General features: G+C 35.5%; 1 pseudogene; it reads right to left on the minus strand.

The window, feature by feature from the left end:
- Nucleotides 1-770: 770 nt before the first annotated feature.
- Nucleotides 771-1,253, minus strand: LOC147004396 (large ribosomal subunit protein eL21 pseudogene; annotated as a pseudogene).
- Nucleotides 1,254-9,914: the final 8,661 nt, after the last annotated feature.

Here is a 9,914-nt window from a genome sequence, read left to right on the forward strand (position 1 = left end):
TCACTCTCAACATCTTCTTTTTTCTTTCCTTCCATCCCCCAAACAAGCCCCATTGGCATAACCTTTCTTTTTTTCTTGTTACCCGCTGAGTTTGACATGTGTTACCATGGCTCTGTTATAATTCATTGGACCATGGTGATCTCATCAGTAGGCATACAAATGATGACAGTTTTTAACTCTATCACACAATCCATCATTCCAAAAGAAAAGATAGTGTCACATGGCTCCTTCCTCTTCCATGATTGGCTGTTGAACTGGCCCATCATATACAGACCAGTTGCTAGCAGCTGCTTAAACAAACAAACAAACAAACAAACAAAAACTGTTGATGCCTTCTTTCCACCAACAGCCTACAGTGTATTTTCTGATACTACATCACTGTCCGACAGCCAGAAAGCGTCCAACTCATGTTCACTTTGATTTTTCTGTATCCTGATCCTACAATAATGTAGTTTCTTCAGTAACAGGCTCTTATCAACTAGATCTGATGCACATACAAGATGTATAACTATGAACAATATCGTTTGAGTGTTCTCTATGACCTACCTGACCACAAACACAAGTGGATGAATCCTCAGACATCAGTTTTAGTTTAACAGCACCGGGCTATTCCACCCAGCATAATTTAGCCATATTGTTTTTCATCATTCTGACACATTTCTTTTAAAACTGACTTACAGTGTTGTGGGTTTTGTCGTTGTTGTTTTGTTTTGTTTTGTTTTGTTTTGTTTGTTTTTACAGTCCTGGCCCTTTACTTCTTTTTTTGTACATTAGGCCATGAATTCCTATGGAATGGGATCCAGCAGCTCTGGCTCTTTTCCGTTCATCCTCACAAAGTGTGCTTCTCTGGGTGGTGCAGGCTGGCGCTTCAGCTGCACCCAGGTGCCCTTCTCTTTGGCTTCCTTTTTCTTCTGGTTGTTCTCCTTCACCCGCCTCAGGAAGCTGTCTCTGCTCTTCAAGCACTTGATGTGCTCAATCCGCACATTGATCCTCTTGGCCAGACTCTTGCCCTTAACTTGCTTGTTGACAAGGATGCCCACGGCCTGCTAGGTGACATTGTAGACACTTCCTGTTTTGCAGTGGTAACACTTACCGGGCATTCCTTTCTGAACAGTGCCCATTCACTTGATGTCTAAAATATCACCCTTCCTGTGGATTCTCATGTATGTGGCCAAAGGAATAATTCCATGTTTCCCAAAAGGCCTAGAGAACATATACCGGGTGCCTCTCCTCTTTCCCTTTGTGTTTGTCATTTGGGTGAGTTACTGGAAGAAGGCTACCTAGGCCAAAAAAGCAGTGTTGTGGTTTTAAAGCTCTCATTTTCAAATATCAACTGCATCGATATTCTTTGGGTTTTATGAAAGTGAAGAACGTCCCTTCCATCACTTCAGGGATTCCTTTTCCCTCGCTGTGCTTACTAAATCACTCCCACTGCCAAAACATTTTCTAGAGCAACAGAGGTCTAGAAGAAGGAGGAGGGCTTAAATTTTATAATGCATTTCAGTCTAAAAGGAAATTTATTTTTGTATGCCTTCGATTACTTCAAAAAATAAGAAGCCACTTGAATATGTATAGTACTTTCAATTGTGTTTGGTCTTATGGTTATTCCTAAAAATTTAACTAATAAGTGGTCAAGGCACAATTCAAGTTGAGAAAATTGTCATATTAAGTGAACTTCAAACATATCGTATCATAGACTGCTATAATATTCAAACAAAAATCTCACTTGATTATAAAAATAATAGGAAAGCAAATAATCCTTTTCATTTTATTTATTACATAAAAATTTTTCACTAAAATAATTTTTAACATTTTAAGTAATAATAGGACTGCAAGTGATACTCATTTTAAATGTAGAAAACTTTCAAATCATTATAAAACTACAGTATAGAAACCAGAACTGGAAGGTGTGCCTCGGTGTGTGCTCTGTATAAACAGTAGTAAATTATAAAGTAAGATGATAAAGATAAAAGAGACAAACACTGGAAAAAATATGTGTTGTGATAACTGATAGATAAATCAGCATGCATTCAGAAAACTAGTCAAGGGTACTATGATTCTAAATCATGTTATCACAGGCTTCTGATAGGCCACACTTTATACATCTACTACCTCCTTACTGAGTACTGAATAATTCTACTGAAAATATAAGCACGTGAAATATAAGCTCACAGACGTAAAAGTAAATGTACAATAAATGGTCTTCTACAGATGAATGCAATTTGGTGGTTTATTCTCTGTGAATAGTTTTCCTGTGCTGAACAAGTCTACAATAAAACCTAATTAAATTGAAAAATAGAATAAGCTGAACAAATGATGAATGTATTTTAATCCAAAGTCTACAGCTTGTGTCAACAAAATGGCAGTTCCTGTTTTTCACAAAGGATAATTATACACGTGTTACAATTTTAATAGATCACAGTATGAAATAGAACTGTTCTTGTAGGTTTTGAATAATTATGATTATGACTAATAACTCTGACTTCAGGTTAGCATTATTTCAGCAAGGAAAACATAATATGCTTTATGATTATGAGCAGGCAATCATTGTGACGGTGAGTAATTTTTCAATATTTATCATTAATAGCATAATTTTACTTATGGATAATAGCTACAATTTTTATAAAGCAAATTTGTTCACCCACAGGCAGAGTGATATCTGTAAATACCTGAAAAATAATTTTTCCTTCTTCATCTTTAAGTAAATTTATTTATATGATTCATATAGTATTGTTTGAGTTTTTGATTGGAAAAGTCAAATAATAATAAATATCAAATATGTATATAGAATCAAATATTAAATTTCTAAAATGCTGCCTTTTTATGTGTAGCTGTCACCAACCAAGATTATTTTTAACAATATGAATTCATATCTACCTTCTTGTATTGAGCATAGATAGTTCATTAAATGCTTCTAAAGTTTCTGAGTCTCTTAGGGGTTTACTGCTGTGAACAAACACCATGACCAAAGTCACTCTTATAAGAACAACATTTAATTGAGGCTGACTTATATACTCCGAGGTTCAGTCAATTATCATCAAGGCAAGAGCATGGCAGTGCCCAGGCAGACATGGCACTGGAGAAAGAGCTGAGGGTTCTACATCTTGTTCCAAAGGCATAGAGGAGAAGACTGACTTCCATGTGGCTAGGAGGAGTGTATCATTGCCCACCCTAACAGTGACACACTTCCTCCAACATGACCACACCTCCTAATATTGCCCCTCCTGGGCCAAACGTATTCAAACCACCAAGGAAAGTTTTGAGATAAATATTAAGAAAATTAATGAAGTCATTTTATCTTATATGCTCAACATGACTAGAATTTAAAACCATAATTTTATATGTACAATATTTAATGACATAAAATATTAATATCATATAAAAGAATGAATTCTGAACTCCTCTCAGAAGATGTATTCACATAGTTATCACATCAACTAATACATAGAATTTAATGATTTGTTAATTTTTCTATTTTTACTATAAAGAATTTAGTTTATTTCTTTAAAATTCTATAACTTTTCATGTGTGCTTTAGGTGGATTTTATTAAATAAATCCCTGGTGTTAAAAATTATAGTGTATCCTACCACTGTTTCATAATATTGCTGATGAGCACATTTCATTTCTAAAAAGTTACTCCTATTCAGGAGTGCATGATTGCCTACTCCCATCAGGAGTGCATGATTGCATATTCTCATCAAGCTATACACATACAAATTCTTTTAAATCACATAAAAATCACAGAGAACAATGAGCATAGCCCATGAAAATAATAGGAAAATCAAATGGTTCCAAATGAAGGGATAATGTGTAAACAAAGCAATCTGAGAATTTTAAAACAATACATTTGATCTCTCAGGCAATGCTAATGGAATGTCATCCTGCTCACACATGTCTACAGAGAATGTTTGTCAAGTCACGTAGTAGAATTCATTTTCTTGATATTTTATTTAGGAAATTAACGTTGTCTTCAGACATACCTTGTTTGAGAAGAATTGTTTTGGGAACATGAATATATTAGTTACTGTTTACTGTTATTTATTGCTAGGACCAAAAGCAACATACAGATGAAGGAGCATATTTACCTTAAAGCTTCAGAGGTAGAATCTGTAGGACTGAGAGAGGTATAGAAGCATGTGGGTGAAACAGAAAGATGAGTAATTCCATGTTCACCTGAAAGCATGAAGCAGAGAGGAAATTGGCAATATAGCAAGGCTTTAAAATCCCATGCCTACCCTTAGTGGATCCCTCCAGCTTAGATCCACGAGCCATAAGTTAATTGACCTCTGCAAGCAGTGCCATCATTAGGCTACCTAGCATTGAAATATATGCTGTACCTATTCTGATTATTTCTTATTCAAATCATCATAATTGAAAAGGGGTAAAAATAAAATAAAACACCTAAACCTGAGAATAGAAATAGCATTGATACTATCAATAATGTATGATCTTGCTATATATTTATCAAAAGACCACATGCATTAAAAGAAAGTTGTGTTGAAATGAGATTTTAGCTGTGAGTTTTCTTTCCAGTTGTGATTTATAAAGCTGACATCAAGCCATTTGGAAATTAGCAGAAAATAAATGCTCATGTCATTAAAATGAAAGACAGGTATTTAAGAGGTACTTATTGACACTAAATGGGAGCAGGGATTATAGATAAAAAGAAAAAAAAAGAAAATATTCTGAGTCCCAGATGATTTGGGCAACAAGTACACAGTGTACTGGACATTTTATCCAAGTTAAAAGAAAAGAGCATTTTCATTCAAACAAAGTCATTTTAGTGACTTTTTTAAACAATAGCTAAAACTACTTCATTGATAACATATAGAAGAATACACTGCAGCAATATAAAGTCATCTCCAATTGTCAAGCTGAAACATCCTCAGGTCATCTGAGGAGAGAACACACAACTGAAGACTGCCCGAATCTGACTGGTCTATGGTCATATATTTGAAGGACTTTCTTGATTTTTAAATGATGCAGCAGGGCAGAGGCCTCTCCACATTGAGCAGTAACAATCGATGGGAAGATGGTCCCAGGCTGTATAAAAATGTTAGATAAGTGTTTTTAAGTGAGCAAAGAGGCAAAGGTTCTCCATGTGTTCAGCCCTGACATTCCTGAGTGATGGATTGTGACTTGGAAACACAAGCTGAAACCTACCACTTCTTGAAATAAGTTGCTATTTTTCATAGTGTTTTCTCAGATAAACAGAAAAGAAACTAGTATATATATGCAGAATGGAGACTAAAAACACCGAAATACATGGAAGAAATTTTAAAAAGTAATGTTGTGGAAATAAAACAAAATATATTGTGCTGAATAAAAGTTATATATAGTATAGGACATCTTTAAAATCATGACAGGAGAAAGCTTATTTCCTATTGGTGAGCTCAGGACTTTCAAGTCATATCTTCTATTTTAGAATATGAGATCATCAGAATATCTTGAGAGAAATTTTATGAAAATCTGAACAATGGCTTCCAACACTATGAATGATATCTTTAAAAAATGTATTTACATTTCAAATGTTATCCTCCTTCCTGGTTTCCTCTCTGCAAGCCCCCTTTCCTATCAACTCCTCCCTGCTTCTATGAGGGTGTTCCCCCACCCAAATAATTGCTCCTGCATCACCACCCTAGCATTCCCTTATACTAGGGCATCGAAGCTCTACAGGGCCAAGGGTATCCCTTCCCACTGATGACAGATATGGCAGTCCTCTGTTACAAATGTATCTGGACCCATGTGTACTTTTTGGTTGGTGGTTTATTCCCTTGGAGCTCTTGGGGATCTGGTTGGTTGATACTGTTGTTCCTCCTATGGGGTTGCAAACACCTTCAGCTCCTTCAGTCCTTTCTCTAATTCTTCCATTGCTGTCCCTTTTCTAAGTCTAATGTTTGGCTACGAGCATCGACATCTGTATTGGTCAAGCTCTGGCAGAGCCTTTTAGGGGACAGTGATAACAGACTTCTGTCAGCAAGCACTTCTTGGCATCAGAAATAGTGTATTGGTTTGAAGTCTGCAGATGGGATGGGTTCCCAGGCTGGGCAGTCTCTGGATGGCCTTTCCTTCAGTCTCTGCTCCTTCCTTTGTTCCTGGATTTTCTTTTAACAGGATAAATTCTGGGTTCCAACCAACCAGACTCCCCAGGGCTCCCAGGGACTAAAAGACCAACCAAAGAGTACACATGGAGGGACCCATGGCCCTTTCTGCATATGTAGCAGAAAATAACCGTATCTGGCATCAATGGGAGGGGAGGTAGTTTAGTCCCTTGCAGCAATTCTGTATTAATATTTTTGAGATGGGTGGGTGGCCCTATCTCTCAACCAGAGGCCACGCCTAACCTCTGATATGGTCTCTACAGGTTCTCTCTCCTCTTTGTTTGGTGTTTCAGCTAATGTCATCCCTGTTGAGTCCTGGGAGCCTCTTGCTTTCCTGGCTTCTGGGACTCTCTGGTGGCTACCCCAAGTTCCCCATCCCCCACTATTCTACACCTCCATTCAATTTACTGATCCTCTCTACTTCTCCTTCACCCCTGTTACCTCCCACACCTGCCCCTGCCCCCACATTTTCCCTCCTTTTCCTCTCTCCATCTCAGGTCATTCCCTGATCTGAAAACACATTAAGTATACTAAACATTATTAACAAAACAAGAAATCTGAAATATAGATTTGAAAAATATATTATTAATGATAACTCACTGATTTGCAATAAACATACTTCAGTAGTAAATGGTAGTTATGTGATATGGATATTGAGAAATCAGAATTTAGAATTATACAAATACCTACTGAAAGGTGACAATGGATACAGGACAACAGATACCATGGCAGGTGACACATTTTGATCTTGATCATCTACCTCAACTGTGTGCATTGGCCCAAGATAGCTTTGTAGGTAATTCTTCAAACTTCCCTATTTTGGCATCTTTGCTCCTGATTCATGAGTGCATTTTGTTCTACAATGATGGACCTGATTTTCTCTTGCAAGCTTTCCACTCCCTATGTTGATTGTGTGGAGGCAGAGATCAATTAACTTCAGATTTTTTAAAATAGATTCCACATTGTCTTTGTATCCTATTGTCTACTGAGGTAAGATGCACAAAGATAGGCTTAAGTGTGTCAAGTTTGTGTCCTGTTTAGATTCCAAACAGCAAAAGCAAAAAATTCTGTACAGTAAATCTTAGGTGTGTTATTCCACTTAAGGATTGTTTTCACTGGTAACATCTCACTGTTACAGCAATTCTGTCCATTAGACCTACTTACTAAAAAGAACTACTAAATTTCACTGTCTTTTATCAAGTACTAGATATCAAAGGTCAACATTAAACAGTCTGTGGTGGTCACGGTATCATATCTTTGGAAACAGAGCATCTTCCTTCGCCCTGAAAAGTTGTCATTTTCTTAAAAGTATCAAGATAAATAAATCAAAAGAGATCTTTTAATCTCTCTATTGAAGAATTAATAACTTTAATGAGATTTATCACCATCCAATCACTATATGCTCTCATTCATTTGTAGTTTCAAATTCATTGCATCTGTAATGAAAATAAAAGGTATTTTTAGTATTCAGAAGACATAACATGATTAATCACATCTCCACTAATGATATTTTAAAAGGACCTCAACTCAGAATTGTGACACACAATCATGAAAAATCTGATTCCATTTTTAAAGATACTAATCTCAAACATTATGCTGCTGCAGAGGCATAATTTTTTACTCAATAACCTCAGATCTGAAAGACAATGCAAACATGCAGCTCCGTGGCACTGCTGGAACAGAGTCTGTTCTGCATGCAGAGTAAGATGGCGCTGATTGGCTTAGGACAAGGTGATGTTACAGTTTGTTAAAACAGAAATGCCAGATACAAAGTTTTTGAGACATGGATTGAGGTCCAAGAGCAGCATAATGCTACCAAATGGATAAGAAACAACAATAAAGTCACTTCTCATGCATAATGCATCGGCATTCGCTATTGGAGCTGGTATCACCATCTGGTATCTAATTATTCTCGCCTCACACCACACGGTGTTGTGCACCTAATGGATTGACTGTATGTTATAACAACCCAGAACACAGACTCTTTGCTGCTAATTATAAGGCACTGGTTATTGTTTGAGTTATGAAAATTCTGAAAAATTTTGAAGCATGTTGCTTATAATAAATATTTAGTAGAATATACTCAGAAGAGAGACTCTAGTTAGCTCTTACTTTTCTAAGCGATCTATTGTTCTTTTTGATGTAATTTTTCTAATACTTGTACCACAGAAATTTATTGAGATGCTGATTCCCTATTCCTCACGCTTGATCACCATTATTGGTTTTTTTTTTAACTGAATGCTCTTATATTTATTTATTAGTGTTGATTTCAAGTTGTTAGGTGACTGTGATGATCACTACACTATGGAATTCTGCAATTTCAAGTTGCAATAAATGGTCACCTCTTTTCTCATAAAAGCAAACCTTTTTACTTTTACCATATTTGGAAGAAATCTGAACATATTTGGTAACTGACTGAACCAGAACTCTGTAGATGGATCCAGTTAAGTAACAAAATAGCTGTTAGTAGATAATTAAAATAAAAATTTACTGAGAATTTAATAGAAACATTTATGAGTTATTATTCAGAATAGGAAACTGACATCCCTAATACAGTATTTAAATTCCAAAGGAAACGGATTGCTTTGTAAATTATAGTTTTATTTACCTAAAGCTAAGCAAAATTTTAATTATGTTGTATATTAAAAAGCCCCAAAAGGTAGTTGGTTAAATTGTCATTCACCTTTAGTCATAAATCTGGTGATTTAATTAGAGCTTGTAAACACACTCCTCATTTTTATCCCAGGAGCCTCAGAACTGCACCTCCGGTTTCAGAGTAAAGCAGCTCAATGTTGGAAGAACAACTCTGACTTGGGAAAATGGTTCAGTGAGATGGTCCATTAGTTTTTTGTCCTCAGTGGGCCACTGGCACCTGTTCAGTCTTCATTGTAGAATGTTCTCTAAGTTTAAAGAGAGGGAGGCAACTAATCTTGCCAATATCCCTTAAGGTTATTCAGAACAAGCACAAAATCACCTTCAGGAAACTCCATCAAAAAAAATTACATGCCCACATCAGATTTGGTAAGAAAAAGCATATGAAGAGCCCTGTAATAAACCACAACACCTTAGGAGTATTTGAAGGATAGTGTAAGAGCTTATTTTACTTAAATCCAGGGTGTTTGATCTAAAACAAATTTATTATAACATTGTATTCCAATGAAGCACAGAAAAGGTTTAATTCCATATTTTCTCAACATTTTTTCATCAATAGAAATGTTTTCTGTAGGATAATGTAGATGCATTTAAATATCCAATGAAATTACATGTTTTTATAATAAACATTGAGAGGTAATTTATTGATAACCCAATAGGAGAGGTACAGCATTTTATTTACTATTCACAACCAAAATTTCTAGTAGAATAGCCATCCTCATTTTACATGTGACAAAACATTGACTAAGGAAATGCCAGAATCTAAGTGTACAGAGCTCATATTAGACAGAAGAGTTTGTCTTCAAGTCCGAGTGGTCTTTCTCTGGTCTAAATATTTTGTAGTCCTTTCCAATCACACACAAATTAATACTGAAATTTAGAATATTTATCGTAACCTGTTTTTCTACCATTGTAGTCTAGCTTCACTAACAAATAAAGGCAAATTGTGTTTATTATAAAGGTCTTTGAGGGTCAAATGGTATGTCTGTTTTATATTCCTCACACCTACGTAACGAATTACTCAACTAAGTTTTATTCTTGAAAAACTAATGAAAATTTCATGAAAGATTTATGGTTACATGTGTTTACACATGTGTATTAAAATCAATATTTATAAGTAGTAAATAACTAAGGAAGTAAAATTATATTTTGAAATGTCA

The sequence above is a fragment of the Mus caroli genome, unplaced genomic scaffold, assembly GCF_978045245.1.
Source record: "Mus caroli unplaced genomic scaffold, Mus_caroli_1 scaffold_6, whole genome shotgun sequence".
NCBI classification, from domain to species: domain Eukaryota; kingdom Metazoa; phylum Chordata; class Mammalia; order Rodentia; family Muridae; genus Mus; species Mus caroli.